We start from the raw sequence: 19,661 nt of genomic DNA on the forward strand, positions 1-19,661 counted from the left end.
CTAGCTTACAAAATATAACAAAGAGCTGAAGGAAAATGGAGCTACAGGAATAACCATTGGTTTTCATGGCATTGTCTGTGTTAGTGATCTTCAACTGGTGTGCCAAATAATGTTTAAAGCATTCAATATCTGACTTTTTAGGCGGGGGGCACTGACCTCTTTTCCCTTAGATTGCCAAATAAAAAATGGCAACAGCCAACACAATAATAGCCATCCAATGTGAATGAATCAAAATTATACCTATATTTTTATCATATTGGCAAAAAATACATTTTCTGGTGTGCCACAGCTTTTTAGTAACTAGTTTATGTGTGCCGTGAGAGAAAAAGGTTAAAATTTGCTGGCCTATGTGTTTGTGAACTAAAATTTCTGCTTGGCTTTCAGCAGAGAACAGTACACATTTTTGGCAGTGAGTTTAGATTAGTATGTAATGTCTGATTTGCTGTATTTTCAACTTACTGAAGCACTTCTAAGAGGTAGCATTGCTCAGCAGTCTTGAGAGCTGATTGGACAATCAAAAGCTCTGGTATAGGACTGTCACGGGCACTGATTTGTACTGTGACCTCCCTGAACTTTTTTCTCTTTCCTCACGCTGAGGTGGCAATATGATGTCACTAAGGGTTGTGAGAACTTTCCATATTCAATGTGTGATGATTTTGTTGTTGTTAGTCAAACTGTGGGTACAAATGATACCTCCATATTGACATGAAGAAACTATTTTGCCACTCTAAACTTGACTTTTCCAACAATGTGTTTACTCTGGGTGCTCTTGTGACTGAAGAGGAAACATTTAGGCTTTTGTGGTCTTTTTGTTTCATTCTGGTTATAATACTTTTTATATTTTATTTAATCTACATAGAGACCCTAGGAGGTAAGCTGAACAGATATTATCCCTATTATACAGCTGAAAAGATCACTCTCAAAGACAGGGTGACCTGTCCAACATTTCTCAGCCATTAAATACATAGATTGGAACTCAAATTCAGGCTTTTGATACCTATTTGTGTTCTTAAACGTATTTCCCAATGTTTCCAAAGCATTTTACAAACTAATTTCAATGTAATAAGGATCTTTCAAGCTGAAACACGAATATACATGTGTGGTACATTATTTGAAACAATGTAATGTTTAGAAAATATCGAGGGAGATAAGCCAGGCTTAGAAATATTTACTTTATAGAAATAGATGGTTATCTGGTATTTGGTCATTTGTTTATTCCTCCTTTTATGCAACAAATATCAGGTGCCCACTATGTGTTGGGTGCTGCCCCACAACTGCAGATGCACAACCCGTGACAGGCATGATCTCTGCTTCCATGGAGCTTAGACCTGGCAGTACCAGGCTCTTCCAGTGCACAGACTGTGTTGGAACGAATGCAAAATATAGACAGCAGCACAAACTAGGCAGGGGAGACATTTGTTCCAGTGTGGTTTTCATTTCCCTCTAGGTTTAGTAGTACTTTTTAGTTCATACATTCCTCAAGAACAGGGATTTAGAAACGAAAAGTGCACTCTGCTTCCAAACATACATCCTACACAAATTGAACTCAAAAGCCTATGCATTAGAAGGATTTTGTTTATATCATGCCCTCCGAGGTATAATATTTATGCCCTGCATGTATGTCTTTGTATTTGGACCAGGACGTAAGGGAAGGGAAAGAGAGGAGTAAAAACTAGCAGATGATGTGAGTTGAAAGCCAATGAAATTGTTTTATTTATAAAATATGATACATTGCCCTGGCTGGTGTAGCTCAGTGGATTGAGCGCGGGCCTGCGAACCAGATGATCGAGGTTCGATTCCCAGTCAGGGCACATGCTTGGGTTGCAGGCCAGTTTCCAGCAGGGACCAGTTCCCTGCAGGGGACGCATGAGAGGCAACCATACATTGATGTTTCTCTTGCTCTCTCCTTCCCTTCCCTTCTAAAGATAAATAAATAAAATATTTAAAAAATATGATACATTTTCTTAAGATTTATTAAGTTTATAAAGTGTGATAGGCCTGCTTGTTTGCAACTCCATGGAAGTTCAGGTTTCATATCTAATTATCACTGCCCCTTGAGCTCTTAGCATCTTACCTGCTAATTGGTTAATATTTTGATGCATAATTATGGGATAGTGAATGATGCACTAGAAATTCCAGTTTAGTGAAGCCATGAAAGCAGAAATTATCTTGGCAGTTAATGCCATAATCTGCCCAGTCTTCCAGTTCACATCAGTTTCCATAATCTGCCCAATCTTCAATTCACATCAATTTCTTCTCAAAGAAGTGAATGTGGAGTTTTCATTTTTATGGATGTTTTTCCCCCAAACAAGTTACAACTCACTTGTGTGACTCTGACTTATAAATGGTCTTCTTCTGTCAACTTTAGACATTACCTGTATCATTACCTGTATCTGAGTTTTAGATTAGGAAGAAAAACACATCAATGAAAATGCATTCCAAATGATAGAAAATATTTGTTTACAGTGTATTATGGAATAATTTTGTTCAAAATGTAACAACTGTGTTTGCTATTTTCAGTGCTCCTTTCTGGGAAGCGGATTTATGAATTCTGGTTTTCAACACGGTTTCCCAGTGGATTAACTATTTAATCTTCTCAGAGTATTAAAATAGTTTTCCTGTGGCTCAGGCTTTATTTGAAGCAAACAACAGCCAGGCCAAAAGGACATTTTTCATGACACCTCACAATTATTATGAGGTCTTTCTGAATGTTTAAGAATCATGTTTGAGGCTCTGTTGTCTTTTGTTTTTTGAAATTATTAGACACTTTATATATTAGCACTACGCTCTAACCAACTGAGCTAACCGGCCGCCCTTAGACGCTTTATATATTGAACACAATTTTTAGTTCTTCTATAATTGGCTTTGAAACTTGAACGGGACCTTGAAGGGACTAGCTGGTTGAGAGGCCCCCACCCCCTGCCCCCCAGGTTTTAATTGACCGAGGGAACTTAGGCCCAGACAAGTCGCGGAAACTGCTTGAGGAGCCACAACTGGCAGCTCAAGTTTTCTTTGTGCTGTGGATTTTCAAGGACTTCATGCTTTTCTGGCAGGCGTCCCAGAAGTAGAATAAATTAAAAAAAACTGCAGTTTTAATCCCTTAAACACTCCTTATAAAAGTTTAATTTGACAGTTAGATGAGCTCTCCCATTCTCAGTGTCCTGTATGTTTGCCTCAATTCTAGAATCTACACCAGTGACTGTAGCGAGGGATGGACCCTGGAGTACATATCCAGGTTTATACTCCCGGTATATTCAGATGTGAAGAAATGCCAGAGTTGGGTTACAATATAATATAGGCAGTTCTCGACATTTACATGTGTCACATTAATGCTTTAACAGCAGCTAGAAAAGAACAGTGTGCATGTCGTCTAAATGTGAACTAATGCCAAACATGTAAATAACAGGAGTTGGTAAATGCTATATCTGAAACATGTGGCCTCTCCTCCTTCCTTCGTCTTGGTCCTTACAATTTGTTTTCCTACTCCTATAGTCTTGAGGATTATGCCGCGTTCCAGTAGTAATGGCAGCCTCTTTACAAAGGAGGTGGCTGGAGGGTGGCGTTGGGTAGAGGTCAGGTGGGGTGAGGGGAGTTGTATTTTGGAATATGGAATTGGAGATGGATGTAGAAATCTGAGTGGTTTAAAACGACCCCTTTTGAATATTACTTTACTGGATAGGTAGTTCTAAATTTTTTAATAATAAAGGAAATAAAGAATACAATACAGTTTGACCCTAAGCAGGACACGTCATCTAAAAAGTGTTCCAAATTCCACCTCTACACACGGTCTTTCTCCACTTCTCCCGTGCAGGCAAATTTCTGCCTTTTGATGTCATCCACCTTCTTCGAATGATTTTTCCCTCCCTTCCTCTAAAATCCCAATTGGAGAGATGTGAACAGTGTGACAACTTTCACTGTTTGGCTTGAAATGTTCCCCAACCAAAAACTCAGAGAACATTTACTTTCTTATTTTTTAGAAGGTGCTCACAGTATTGACAGCATTATTACAATAGAATATTTGAAGGACATTGGAGTTACTGAATTGAAACAAGTTGATACAAATCTAGGTTAGAATGAAGGTCATTCAGAATTTCAGGCCAGGGCCAATTAATTTGAGCAGATCATCCTTCTGCTTCTTCAGTAAGAGCAAGAAACTGAGAGAATTGTTCAGACCTGGTGGTGGAGAGGTGGGCAGCAGGAGCCCACTCAGGGGCTAAAACAAGGCCAGCTCAGTTTTATTCCCTACTCTTTGGACCTCTTAGTGTGTAGTCAAATTTTAGTTTTTGAAATTATTCTTAACTGTGGGAAGTTGTTTCTGTCACTTGTGCATGACAATGTCAGTTCTCTAAATATGATGAGTTGTATTTTTTCAGAGTAGATTCCACATTCTTTGACACAGCTACTCAGTCAGTGTGGAGTTCTAAATAAGAGACTTTTCTCTCAGCAAGCAGGAGCAAGGAACCTTGGAGAGGGTCAGGTAGTTAATAATTATGGTGTGGTATGCTGATCACGTGGTGTACTAATGAGGCACAGGGCATTTCTCCCCTCAGTTGTATTCCTTCTGAATTTATTTACTTTTTGGGATCAAAATTAATTGATCTGTTACCTAGTTATCGAATGTCCACTGTGCACTAGAATCAGAGAAGTGAGGGGAACTACAGCGGTTGCAGGTGAGAGACAAATGAACTTCTGAGAGTTTGAAAACTGTTTTGGTCTGGACTGTTAACAAGAATAAGCTTGGCTTTGAGTAGGTGGTTATCCACTTACCTGAGTGGACTTTGGAAAGGATTAAAATAACCATGGGAAAGCATTTGGAAAATGGCTTTTATACAAACATAGGCAGTAATACTATTAGGGGTGAGTTTGATGTAACTGACAGTGGGCATGTTGGTTGTATTCCGTACTCTAGCAATTGGCTTAGTCATTCTGTAACGTGTAAACCATAACCTGAATCTGCAAAGTGCTTACAGGTGCCTGTATTTATTTATTTTTTTGCTTTTTTGAGTGCCCATTACTTGCACCACTATGAATGAAACAAAAATGTGTACACATACTGCTAAAAACCTTACCTAGTCTCGTAGTTACGGTTTTTGTTTTCAATGTGTAGATCACATACCATTTTGTTCTATCTTACCAAATTCCTTTTATAGCTTAGTAAAATCCACTGTTTTGATTCTTCATGTTCCACCAAGGCGTTCACTTGGTATTGTTTTTAGTGTTTTGTAAAGGTACCACCATATACTTTGTGAGATTAACAACACTAGTCAGTTGTATCTCATGCTAGTTGTTTAACCTCTTAAAAGAGCTTGGCTAGGTTGGTTAGTAAAAACGTGAACTTCCTTGGTGGATTGGCTTGCACCAGGTTTTGGGAAACATTGCTAATGCTTTCCTGGCTCTCTCTTACCAAGCGTGCCTGCAACACACTCTGTGCCAGGCTATACAGCAAAGAGAGCTGCAAGGAGTAAATAAGTATAAAAACTGGAAATAATAGTAACACAGGACTTAAAAAATAAATTTATATTTTTATGAAAACATTTTTTCTGGCAGCTGGAGCTGATGGAGCAGTGTGTCTACAGTACTTATTGATAGAGCTAAGGGAAGACTTAGCTGAAAGCACTTTAAAAGCAGATTGGTACTTAGAATCAGGAAATAGATCTTTCAGGCCTAGTCTAATGACCTCAAAATCAGTTCTTAATATCATTTTTTTCTATTATTGAAATAATGTAATCACATTAGTGAAAGTATCTGGGAAAAGATGAGAAGAATAATCAATCATAATTCACTATCCTGATATAATTACTATTAGCATTTTGGGAGATTTTACATATATATATATTTTCATATGTATATCAACATTTAAAAAAATGGTGGGGAGGGAATTTCAGGGGAAAAGAGGAAAGGTTTACAGGAACAAGTATAAAAGACACATGGACAAAAACTGGGGGGATGGAAATGGGAGGGAGGGGAAGGGCGGAGTGGGTGGGCTGGGATGGCAGTAAAAGACAGAAAACTGTACTTGAACCACAGTTAAAAAAAATAAATAAAATTAAAAAATAATAAAAATGGTTGTAATATGGGTACACTTTTATAGCCTGATGTTTATCACTTTACACTTGATCTTAGCCAAAAGGCCGAGAAGCGATGATATTTATCACTTTAAAGTATAGTGTATGAATTTGTGCGCCCTTCGATAGCTCAGCTGATAGAGTGGAGGACTGTAGGCCACGTGCGTGCGGACGTCCTTAAAGTATAGTGTATGAATTTTTCTATTTCTTTATATTAAAAAGGGTGTTTTGCGTAACATGTTAAATATACCCCACCTGCTTTACTTTAATAATTCCACTCTCTATATTCAATTCGTATATCAAATAGTAATTGACAAGCCTTTGTTGTCTGACAGGGGCATTAATTTCATTTTTCTAAGAGTTGTGGTGTGTCTCTACAATTCTTGGTAATGTTTTCATTTCCACTGATGAGCACAGACTCTACCAATGACTGTTTTCTGGAGTTGAAGTTTCTAAACTAGAATTTTTTTTCTCTCAGCAAGCTGGAACAAGAAATCTTGGAGAGGGTCAAGCTGTAATGAGTCATTCTGATGTGGCATGTTGATCACTACTTGTGGAACAGGGAGGACAGTTCCGTTCACCCAGGATGTGCGATTAAATGCTCTGGTCCTGAGGATGTTTTTCGGGAGGTGATATATTGATGTATATAATTTCATCTCTTAAGCTATGTGTAAAGCCAGGTATAATGTATTAAGATAATACAGGTATTTGCTCAACATGTTAGTCTAAGCTGTGACGGTAAACCAAGCACAGGTGCATCCACACCATGTTCCTTGAGAATCAGTGCATTTCTAAGGCATCTATTGTGCTGTGCTCACCTCCGTTCAACACAAAACATCTTTGTTTGAGCTGCCTGTCCGTCACCTAGTCTGCGTCTGTTCTGCCCTAAAATGGAAGCTGTCAACTGCTGATTGGTTAAATATGAGATTCCAGGTTTCGTTCCTCAGTATTTGTCCTGCCATTTAAGATTCCTTAATCCAAATGTGACATCTGTGACATTTTCAAGTGTCCAGTTAGGCAGTATGCTATGATGCTTTTGAATTTTAGTTTGCCACCTTGGCCTTACATTGGTAACAGATTCTATCTGCCCTTGATTATGTTCTTATCTCTTTTGTTACATAAGTGTAACTGGCCTTCTGTTACATTTGTAGCAGATTTGGTTCTTGTCTTTGAGTATAGGGTTTCTTTAGTTATCTTTGATTCTAAATTTTGTATGAACTTGGTATAACAGCATAATTTTTCACGGACTTTGTTTAGGTGTTCTGTGACTGCAGTTCTCAACGTAGAGTAACTCAAACACTTGATGACTTCAGTTTTAAATTAGAGCATGTTTTGACATTAATTTTGTGGTTTCATTTTATATGTTTCAATATTAAGATTCTACCTCAATCTATTTAAACATAGGCACACAAATTATGTGTCATTGAGTGCTGTGGGTATTGATGATTTCTAAGTCCAGTGATTTTTGTGCGATGCTTAGTAACAAAGCCAAGATTATGAGTTTGACCCCTGATGGACTTGGTAGCTTGGGTGGTTTTTTTAATGCAACCTTTACAGGCACAGCAAATGTGCTCTTTGAAGCAGCTCCTGGATATTAGTGGGGATGAATCAGTGCAAATCAGTTAACACTGATGAACATTATCTCCAACCTTTTTCCAGAACTCTCATCCCCTTTATTAGATCATTATGAATGGAGACATTTTTATATTCAAAGTCTACAGGGCGCTTAATTAGAGAAAACAGTACCTACCTCATATGTTGCGAGAATTAAATAAGATGATGTATATAAACCCTTGTCATAGTACTGGAGCCAGCAAATGTTGTATAAGGCATAGGTGCTACTATCATTTTATGATTGTTATTTTTCTCTGCTTAGTACCCCTGAATTTCTTGGTGAGTCCTAATAAATAAAGTCAGTTGTAACTGTTGTTGTCTTCCCCAGCCCATTGATCTAAAATTTGTGTTGCTGCTTCAAACTTATGGCTTTGCTTTTAGGATCATAGCTTTTCCTGTCACCTCCTATCTATTTGTCCAGAATAGACAAATTGACATGTGTCTTGGTTTTCTGATGCATATTTCCCCCTGTATCTTGAATTCAAATCTATTAGATTAAGTGCAATTATTAAAAGCTCTCTTTCTGTGGAGGGGGAAATATGTCCCCTTTTTTTTTTGACAACTGGGATTTACTTCAACTAATCTGGGCCACTTAGAACTGGAAACTGCCATCAGATTGGATTCCAGTGTACACATCTCTAGCACTGATCAAGTCTGGGTCACTTCTGGACCTCACTTCACTTCCCTGTCACCTCTGGCCTCTGGCCAGGCTATTCGTCCAGCTTTTCCTTAATCCACGTCATTTTGGAGGCCACAGTATGTTTTGACAAAGATTTTAGATGAGATCCAGAAGCTGTGATTTTGGCCCATGATTGACATGAAGTATGTCTGTGTGTACATATGCATACACAGACACACAAAGGAGTTGATGAATCTGGCCAATATGGTATAAAATGTATTAATGTTAATAAACAAAATGAATTGATACATGTTTCTTTTTTCAATTACAGTTTACATTCAGTATTATTTTGTATTAATTTTATGTGTGACATTTGTTTCTTAATATCAACTGATGAAAAAGATTTTCAACTCATCCTTATGACATTTTGGTTGAATATGATAGGTTTGTCAAGAGGCTTGAAGCTTTGAGTCCTCATCATCTTACCTTTCTTGATTGCGATTTTGACATGGAAAATTTTAGTCACAGTTGAACTGTGTCTACCTTTACAATAATATGAAAATGGTTCTTTTGGCTTCTGCTCTGGCCATTCAGTACATGCAGTGATGAATTCACGTCTCAGTTTTGAAAAGCAGCCGTGGCTGTGTGTTGGGCTAGGCCAGGCTGCTGCTGTATTCTCTGTGATGGCTCAGTTTGGGATTGGCACACCCGGGTGAGTTGGCCGTTGCTCTTTCTCATGACAGCTTCACTGGTAGGAGAAGGGCTAGGGAAGAACACACATGTGTGAAGGATCGAGGGTACTAATCCTTAAAGTCCAGTAACCATTCTAGCTCCTGGTAGCTAGATTAAAAGCATATTCTCTGTGGCAATAATGCCCTGTCTTATCCTGGTATCCATCAAGGAATTACTAAAAGGTGGTTGGTCTTTCTGTTTCTAGCTTCACAGTCATTAGTTTTTCCTTCATCCCTATCTCTGCCTTAGTTTTATTTATCTTGGCAACATGACATATTGAAAAAAGTGTGGACTTCAGAGTCACATAGATTTTATTTCAAAATTTTAGGGCGGCCCCTTAAACTCTGTGTACCTTAGTTTTCTCATCTGAAAATAGAGTTAATACTCACACTCACATACACATTTTATATATAAGCTCCAAGGAAACATCTCACTATTTTTATGACTAACATGAAGAAACTGAAAAATTTGATTGAATCGACAGGGTGTTTTTGCTAAATTAGAAAATACATCTGAATAATTTTGTCCTTTATGTACTTCATATTATATCATTTTGCAGATTTTTAAATTTAATTACCATGATTATATAAAAAATAAATCTATGGCTTTTCCCCTAAAAGACCTTACTTACAATTGGTCTTCTTTGTCTATATAATGTTAACTGCTGAATTCTTTGATTAGATGACTAGTTTTATTTGCTTTGGAAAAACAAAGTCTGAAACTTAAATGATCCTGGAAGAAAACTTTACTTTTTAAAACAAACCTGTTTAGAAAAACTTGATTAAACTGGCAAAATAAATACCTTTTGTGTCTTTCACAAATTAGTTTACTGTGAAATGGAACACTGTGAAGACGGATGAACTTAGAAAATATGTGGAAGAAAGGGAAGTAGACCGTTGAAGGTGACTAAGACAGTACTGCTTGCTGTCTTTGACAAGCAGAAGGATCCTACCAATATTAGCTTTTAAAATAGGAAACACAGTGGTAGAAATAGAGTAATGTAACTGAATATGAATATCTTGCAAAATCATCTGACTCCCTACCCTCATATAGAAAAAACCGATGCTTATTTATTTGAGTTGTTTTCTGTACATTGTAATGAAAAGCATGCTATCTTATTCACTTGAAAAAAATGCAATAGCAGAAACTTGTGTTTCCTCTTTGTGCCTTTGACTATCAGATATATTTATGTGCATACTGCATAACTTTCCTTGTAGGATTGAATCTTTTAAAAACTTTGGTGAACTTTCGTGGTCAAAGTAACGCTTTTGGACTTTGAGTGCGGATTGCCTCTGTTTCACCGCCTCACTTTGAGGTAGCAGTGGTGTAAAAGGAACCCTGTGGAAAAATAACACGACACCTCCCTGCGACTCAGTCCCTCTACATGTCAAGTGGATCACACTTCTGTTGAGTGCATGATAGCCTCTTTGTAAAGGGCTATAAAAGTGTAAAAAAAAATCGGTTGCTTCAAGCTGTCTGTAAGTACAGCAAAAAATCACTAAGTAACTTTTTGATACTTTTAAGGTATTTTGATATCTTAAATGGAGGAATAAAAATTAATTTGTGAGGATAATGGGTAGCTCTTATCCCTGATCACTCCAATCATTTCGACTCAGATAAATTCAATATATTTCAATTTAGTTTAATTCCATTTACTAGTTATTGAGGCGCACTAAAATCAAGGGCATTCCAAACACTTTACTAGGCACTGGGAAATGTAGGATGAATGGATACGGATTTTGCCCTTAAAGAACTCAGTCCCATTGGGAGAATCTTCCAATGCCCTTACAAGACTGGATGGCTCTTCCACGAAACATGTCATAAATATAATATGAACACATGGGTGCAAATTATTGGAATAGTTCACCTCTATAGCCATTGTACTAGCATTAGTCCACTTGCTAAGAAAATGAGTCCTTATTTTCCAAAAGAGTAATATAAACTGTTTTTTAAATAATTTAAGTGTTGTGACATCTACTCTTTCTAATCTCCTAATCTTTAACATAGCTTTATTGGTTTATTTGCATTCTGTTCTTTTCCTCTGTACTTATTCTAATTTTCATGCTCATTTCATTAAAAATAATCCTTTTCCATGAATTTCATTCTATTTTCATCAGACGTTACTTGCAAAGATTTACTGACAGTTGTTTATCCACATGTATAAAGATATGAGTATACACACACATGTGCATGTGTGCACATGCATGTGGTTTTAATTAAACCTATATCCTTTCCCCACATTATTAATAACAAATTCCTTCAGAGTGGCCAGCTTGGATCTGAGTAAGGCAAGAAGCTTCCATGGAAAGTTCTCTGAAATATTCAATTTCTAAGACTAGTTTGAGTAAAATATAAAATCCCTTTGTTAATTGCATATTTCTTGTGTGTCTGCTTCATCCATCCCAGTGTCCTGTGGGTAATAGGCTGTGTTCTTTCTCAGGCGACTGATGATCTGCTCTGTCTATCAAGACCCAAACACCCAAGGCACTTTGAACATGTGATATTGGTGGAGTCATGGACTCTGACAGCTTCATTTGTGATTATTCAAGCTTTTGTTAGATGTACTTTTCAAAGTAATCCGCTCTGGTAATAAGGAAGTACCAAAAATGATTTCTTAAGGGGAAAATGAGATTTGACATCAAGAGACTTGCTTGAACCTGACTCTTAGTTTTTAACCTTGAGTGAATTGTTTAAGTTGGCTGATCCTCAATTTCTCCATCTGTAAAAGTATTGATAATATATAAGGTCTGTCCATAAAGTATCCAGCCATATACTATGAAAAAATAGAGACATTTGTTGAATAAGATGCAAAATACAAGGGGCATTGTACATAAGACAATGGCACCACAGTCCTCTTCAAAGTAGGTACCTTGGGACCTCACACAGTTCTCCCAGTGTCTCTTCCACTGTTTCAAACACTCTGCAAAATCCTTTATTGGAATCACCATCAGGTACCCCCTTGTATTTTCCTGGATCTTTTTATTTTATTTTATTTATTTATCTTCAGAGAGGAAGGGAAGGAGAGAAGGAGAGAAATATCAATGTATGGTTGTTTCTTGTGAGTCCCCCACTGGGAACTGGCCTGCAACCCAGGCATGTGCCCTGACTGGGAATTGAACCGCAATCGTGTGGTTTGCAGCTCGCGCTCAATCCACTGAGCTATACCAGCCAGGGCTTATTTTCCTGAATCTTATCAATGGTCTGAAATCTCTTCCCTTTCAAAGGTGATTTTACTTTTGGGAAAAGCCAAATTTGGGCTGTAGTGGGGCTGAGTCACTTGGGTGATTTGATGTTTTGCCAAAAAATTCTGCGTGAGATGTGATGCATGAGCAAGTGTGTTGCTGTGATGAAGCTGCCAATTACCAGTTGCCCATAGCTGAGGCCATTTTCATTGTATTGCGTCTGTCAAATGATGATGAACATTGAGGTAGGACTCTTTATTAATTATTTGGCCTGGAGGGGCATGCTCATGATAGACAACACCTTCCTCATAAAAAAAAACACAGTTAGTATGATTTTGATCTTGCCTCAACTTTGCTGCACCTCCTTTGGGTGTGGAGACCCAACTGACTTCCATTGGGACGACTGGGCCTTCGCTTCTGGATCACAGCCTTAGACCCAGCATGCATCTCCAGTTATGACCTTCATGAGGAAATCTGGTTCATTGGTCGTGGTTTGAATCAAGTCATTAGCAACTGCAGGAGATGTTTCTTCTGCTCTGGTAGCAGAAGCTGCAGAATGCATTTTTCCACAACACATGTCATGCTAACATTCTGCATCAAAATTTTGCACTGAGTCATTTTTGGAATCCCCAGATCAGCTTCTGGTTCCTGCACTGTTAGTTGCTGATCTTTGTTGATGGCAGCCTGTACACATTCAAAATTCTCAGGTGTTCTGCTTGTTGCAGGCCTTCCAGAACATGGATCACTTTCAACAGATTCTCAACCATCTTTGAAGCATTTGTACCGCACTTTTATTTGCACTGCATTCATTGCATCATCCCCGAAATCCTTCTGAATCATCTCAGTAGTTTCCATGGAGGAGTGTTCAAGCTGCAAAATTTGATGCAGATTCATTGCTCTACTTGCTCATTTTGAATGTGGTGACACAGTACACGTGCTCACTCAATGGCGTATATCGGCCTCACTGACTAGTATAGTGAAGCCCTCATTCTTCATGCATGTGCATTCCAGTCCACTCTCCTTGGCTGCCAGGTTACTTTGATGTCACCAAACCTTTCTCATTATATTAACAGTGGCAGGACTTTTCCCAGGCAGACCTCATTATACTTCATAGAACTATTCTCTCCTAAGGGTGGTTTTCCTGATTAATTATGTCATATTCACAATATGTAAGTATAATTTATAGTATATGATAGACTGCTCTGTAAATAAGTGTGTTTAGTATCTTGGGTTTATGTTGGTTTTTTTCTTTCTCCTCAATGAATTTTGAATTATTTAAGAGTATGGGTAGACTTTTATTTCTTCTTTGTGCTTCTCTGTGAAGTGTTTAATACATCAGTAAGCATGTCAGATCTGTTTCTCAACACCATTAAGAGGAAATATAGTATGCTCCTGATAATTCTTATGGAAACTTTAGTCAGTCTGTCAGAAGTGTGTGACTGCTATTGGTCTTGGAGGAAGGGCGTTCTGAGTTTGGAAGATAGAGATGTGAGCAATATAAGAGTTTTCACTTTCGAAGAGCTAGCATTGGATAATGGTTGAGACCATAAATGTAGAAAAATAAAATAATTTCAGATGTCAGTAAGTACTTTGGGGAAAATGAAGTGAGTCACGAGAAGCTATGAGAAGAGAATTTCTAAATGGAACTAAGTGCAAAAGCTGTGAAAAATAAGCTGGCCTGTTAGTGGAATGTTTTAAAGAGCAGTGTAGCCAAATATAGCAAATAGAAAAGAGGGTGAAGATGATAACAGATAGGCAAGAGCCAGATCATTTAGGGCCTTGTTGTCTAGAATGGAAAGTTTGGACTTTATTATTTTTTTTGGTAAAAATCATTATTTTATTTTTAGATGACCTAAAGGCCCTTTTATTTTTACTTTTTATTTTTTCCTTTGTATTGAATTCATTAGAATGACACTGGTTAACAAAATTACACAGGTTTCAGGTGCACAGTTGTACAACCACCATCTGTACGCTGTACTGTGTTCAGCACCCCAAGTCAGGTCTCTGTCCATCGCCACTTATCCCTCCATACCCTCCTCTACCTTTCTTCCCCTCCTCCCTGGCAGTAACTTCAGTGGGAAGGCTTTTAAGGGGCTTTAACTGGAGATATGGCATGATCTAATTTAACTCTTAGATAACTAGTCACTGTATAGAAGATGGATTGTGTAATAAGAGTTAAAAATGGTGGTGGGAGACCAGTGAGAAATCTGTTGTGTTCCAGAAGAGAGATGGAGGAGGCTTGGACTAAACAATGGAAGTGTTTAGTTCACAGATGGTGAACAGCAGATTTGGGGTGTCTGTTGGGGTAGAGTCCTTAGGACTTGCTAATAAAGCATGTGATGGCAAGAGAAGAACCAAGTAGATTATTGGGTTTGAGGCATTGAGCAGAAATTGATTTTTTGTGAAAAAGGATTACCAGTTCTACTTTGGTTGTCTTGTGACTGCCATACTTATTGGACATGCTAATAAAGATGTCAAGTTGGCTGTTGAATATAGTAGAATTTGGATCACAGGGAATATGTGTGGGCTGAAGATAGTCTTTTGAGAAGCAGCATTATTTATGTGGCTGAAGCATGGGATTATATGAAGTCACCAATGAAGGGCAAACATTTAGATAAGACTTGTGGGGAGAAGGCCCTGGGACGCCCTAAAATTTAGAGGCCAAGAAGAGAAAAAGATCAAGCCAATGAGACTGGAGAAGAGCATCTAGGGAGGTTACAAAAAAGCAGGGGGATTATGTTGTCTTAGAAGCTGGTCAACTATTTCAAATGTTGGTGGAAGTCAAGTGAGATGTGAGCAAAAATTGACCATTAGCTTTGGCAAGACTATTGGTGACTCAGATATGAGCTATGGCAGTGGAGTGGTCACTTGGAGTGGATTAAGGAAAGAATGAGAGATGAGAACGAAGAGGCAATGAAATCAACAGTACTTTTGGAAGATTTTGCTGTGAACAGGTGCAGAAAAGTGAGATGAAGGGGAATAAGGTTAAGGGGAGATTATTTTAATGGATGATAATGAGCCATGCATGATTATGCCTGACCGGAATGATCCAAGAGAGGGAAAAATTGATGTTGTGATAAAGAGAGGAGATATTTGTAGGATGGACCTTGGAGATGAGACTAGGGATGAGTGAAGAGAGAAAGTGGAGAGAGTGGCTTTAGGAATAAATAGGGAGACTTCCATTTTAACAAGATAAGAAGTTTTGGGGGTTTAGATGGATGTGGTTTGGAACTGGGAATATAAAAATGAAGTAGTTCACTTCTGTCTATATCTTTTTTAAAAACAAAACTAAGAATGTTTCTTAAGGAGATCAAACTGTGAGATAATGGTGTTGGTGTGTCACCTAAGGGATTTGAAATTGCCAAGAATGGTAACAGAAGTCTTGGTGAAGGGGATATTATAGACTGTAAATGAGATCAGTGAATGAGACTGTGTGAGAAAGACAGCAATAAAGGATGCTGAGGAGTGAGTGGCAAGGTATGACGACATGTGCTTCAAAGAAAATGGAATCTTTGGAAGACGAATAAAGAGAGCCAAGTTGGAAGCTGCATGAGGGAGCAAGAAGAAAACCTACCTCCAGGCAATGGCTTTTATGTAATGTGAAAGAAAAAATATCTGTACTTGAGACCACTTCAGTAAAAGCCATGTCCTCAGGTGATGGGCAAGTCACATTTTAGGTTGAGAATATAGGTGAACTCTAATCAGAATAAATGAGCTATCAAGGACTCATTCTATAGCAGAAGCACATGTTCTAGACTCTAAACCACAGATTAAGTCACATGATCCTTACGATAATCCTATAATAGGTACAGTCATGTGCTGTATAATTTTGGTCAGTGATGGACCCCTTGTCTAACCATAGTCCCATATATTATAATGCCTGAAAAATTCCTGTCACCTAGGTAGCAATGTCATGATGTTCTAGCACAGTGCATTTACTGACATGTTTTTGGTGATGCTGATGTTGCTGATGTAGGTTGTAAACAAACCAGCTGTGCTGCCTATCATATAAATGTATAGCACATACAACTGTGTGCAGCATATAATACTTAGTAATGATAATAAATGGCTGTGTTGCTGGTTAATGTATTTACTATACTATGAATTGTTGCTTTAGAGTGTACCCTTTCTACATATCAGAACAAAATTTGCTATAAAACCATATGCTGTGTTATGCTGGCAGCAGCTTTGTGTGTCTCATATTTACTACGTCTCTTCATTGCATAATTTTCTCATGTGCTTGATTTACTCTCATGCTGTTTGGTACAGTAGCATGCTGTACAGGCTTGTCACCTAGGAGCTATAGGCTATGCCATATAGTCTCCGTATGTATAGGCTAGACTATCTATGTTTGTGTAAGTACCCCTAACAATACATTGCTCAGAATGTATTCTAGTTGTTAGGTGATAGAACTGTATTATTATTAGTCCCATTTTTATGAATGAGGAAGTTGAGAAGTTAAACAATGTGCTTGGGGCAACACACACACATCTGTAAGCGAAAGGGCTGGATTTCAATTCTGGCAAGTTTGACTCCAGCCAGTGTTCCAGGTTTAACCACTCATCTGTACTCTGCTTTTGGACCACGATTTCCAATGCATAGTGGACGTGTTAAGGAAGGTAGTAAGAAATAGGCAATGGGGCCAAATGAGAGGCCATATATAGTGTAGTATTAAGTGACTAATTTTATATTAGATGGTCTGGGAAGTGTGGGCTTCTGATATGGTGACTTTGGTGAATAGAAGTGTGATGAACTGTTTCCATATTTTAGACCAAGGGGCAACTTGAAGATCTTAGATGACTGGTTTTGATGGGGGCTGGAGATGGTTTGCTAACTGGGAGAAAGTGGGCAATGAAAATTTTGAGGTGGCTGGTGACACTCCTGAGAGAGGGTGGGAGGGTCATTGATGATCTAAATTCTGGTAGTGGTGGTCTGCCATGCTATGTATGGTCTTGTAGAAAACTCACTTGACCATTTCGGGTGAGCATTCTATTGACAAGTTTATCTTTCTGGCTTTGAAACTCAAGCATGTTGTAGTTTTTTATCATCTGATATTATTATGGTAATTGGTTTGGGCTACAAGATTTGGAACAACATTACTGACTCTAAAAAGTAGATAGAAGTTGATTTGATATAAGAGTAAACATTTTCATAGTTGTTCATAAGACTACTTTTGACAGCCCAGTTATTAATGCAAAGGAAAAAATTTTAGTAGTATATTTTTTTCTGATTATAAAAGTGTTATCTGTTCACTTTAGAAAATTTATAAGAACTTCACCTCGGCTAAATAAAAACATTTTGTTTTTGCCTAGTATATTTTAATATAATTATATTTATGTAAATGAAATCCTATTGCATATATATTTTTACACTATATGTTGTTTCATTTTATATTTTTTATTTCATGAGTGCTTCCCTGGGTCATTATATTATCTTCTCAAATGTGATTCCTAAAGATGGTGTAACTGGTTTGTTGAGTGGGCTGAATTTGGTAGCTTACATCTAGGTAAGCATTATTCTTTTTTTTTTTTAAGATTTTATTTATTTATCTTTAGAGAGGAAGGGAAGGAGAGAGGGAAAGAAATGTGTGGTTGCCTCTCATGCGTCTACTGCCGGGAACTGGGAACCGGGAACTGGCCTGCAACCCAGGCATGTGCCCTGACTGGGAATCGAACCGCGATTGTGTGGTTCGCAGGCCCGCCCTCAATTCACTGAGCCACACCAGCCAGGGCAACATTATTCTTCAATAACAATTTTTCTGGTTGTTCTTTCCAAACTCTTGGGTACATCTCCTTACTTTCAGGTTATTTTCAGCTGGTAAGAATGGTCTTGTTTTTGGGAATTAAAGTACTATCTAACCTAAACCAAAAACATTCAATTCATTGTTCTCTTTCCATCCAGCTCAGTCCTGACTTCATCCATTTCTGCTTCCATGCCTTTGCTATCTCTTCTGGGTCTTCCAAGAGGGAGTGGGGAGACATTTAAAGAAGAAGAGCAAAATTTCTTTTACTTAGTGTTATTTCTACTTCTTTACTCGGTGCTCTTTTGTAGTTCTCTCTTGGCTTTATTAGTTGGCTGTTAGGCCTTTGGATTCTTTGAAGAACCTCCTGGGTTTGCTCTATCTGTAATGGGAGCGGCACTCTCTGCCTGACCTCTGGGGAATGCTGTGGCTCCTTTTCCCTCCTTACACTTCTCATAATTCCTATAGTGTTTTACAGTGAATGTCCCTTTGCTTCTATGGTAGTCAACTTTCCTTGGCAAAATTCCTATGAAATGGCTTATTGTCTGGCCACTCTTGTCTTTGTCACTTGGACAATGAGAAATATCACGTATCTGTGACTTGTTTAATAGCAAAATGTGGCTTGCTCGCTCAGTTACTGCTCTCTGAACATTTTTTTGACTTCCTATCTTCAGGCTTTTCCAGTCTGAACTCCAGATTTTCCCCGACAGTTTCACTCCTCCTGAGCTGGGCCTGTCTCCTATGAGATGGACAGTTTGAGATGGGAATGCTGTGTTTATGGAAGTGGAAGGCCATAGTCCCCTTCTTAAGGCTCTTCAATCTTTGAAGTCAAGAAAACCTGGACTACTCCCTCACTTGGCTTGATAAGAAGAGAGATGTTTTACTTTCCTATACTTTGAAGAGGAAAGAAAAGAGAAAAACTAAGCTCTATACCTATGAATTATCTTCAAAGTATCCCCAGCACGAATTCTTTAGCTTTATCTTTTGTAGCCTGGAGATGAGTGATAAGCACTGATCGTGGAAGAGCCAGTTTGGCCAACTCTTGGTAAATACTGTGGGGAGGCATCATTTTCCTGAGGCTTGTAGTTGAAATTAAGAGGCAACAAGAAAAGTCACATTCCTTATCTTGTTATGAATCTAGTATTTCATTATATGAATTATTAGTTCAAATGATTTCACAGTTAACAAGTATGGCTCCTTCACAGAGGAGCTCCAGGCAAGCCCCAAGGTGATGGTGAAAAAGAGGAACTTTGAGAACATAGAGCCAGTACCATATCATTCTGTGCTATTTCATTCCTTTCCTTTCACTTGTTTTTTCATCAGTCTATCTATTTGACAAACACTACTCTTATTTACTCCCATGTATCTAGTCATTGTACCAATTTCACATACAAGGTAGATGGATGTGAAAAATGTGCCTTTTTCTCTAAAGAGAGGAGGAATAACCACATTTTGAGAAACTGTAGTTGAGAAAATAATAAATAAAATATTAGATGTAGATTCTAAGTACAGTTTCTGGAACATAGTAGTTGCTTAACAAGTATAATGGGCAATTAAGCTAGTTGAACATATTCCTGGAGGCTCCAGTAATTGTGCCATGTTATTGCTAAATTCTTGGTGACTTGTGGGTAATCTAAGTCGTTTATTAAAAAACATAATTATGTTACATCATCATCATGACAGGCATTTAGCAACTTGCTCTTGTTGCA

General features: G+C 38.0%; 1 protein-coding gene and 1 pseudogene across 13 annotated transcripts in view; one reads left to right on the top strand and one right to left on the bottom strand.

The window, feature by feature from the left end:
• KIF21A (kinesin family member 21A) overlaps window positions 1-19,661 on the top strand; it is a 140,746-nt gene that overhangs the window by 4,208 nt on the left and 116,877 nt on the right. The window lies entirely within an intron of this gene.
• LOC118995228 (uncharacterized) lies at window positions 5,975-6,143 on the bottom strand (annotated as a pseudogene).

Source organism: Sturnira hondurensis, unplaced genomic scaffold (assembly GCF_014824575.4).
Source record: "Sturnira hondurensis isolate 20B ecotype Veracruz unplaced genomic scaffold, ASM1482457v3 Scaffold0009935, whole genome shotgun sequence".
In the NCBI taxonomy this organism is placed as follows: Eukaryota; Metazoa; Chordata; class Mammalia; order Chiroptera; family Phyllostomidae; genus Sturnira; species Sturnira hondurensis.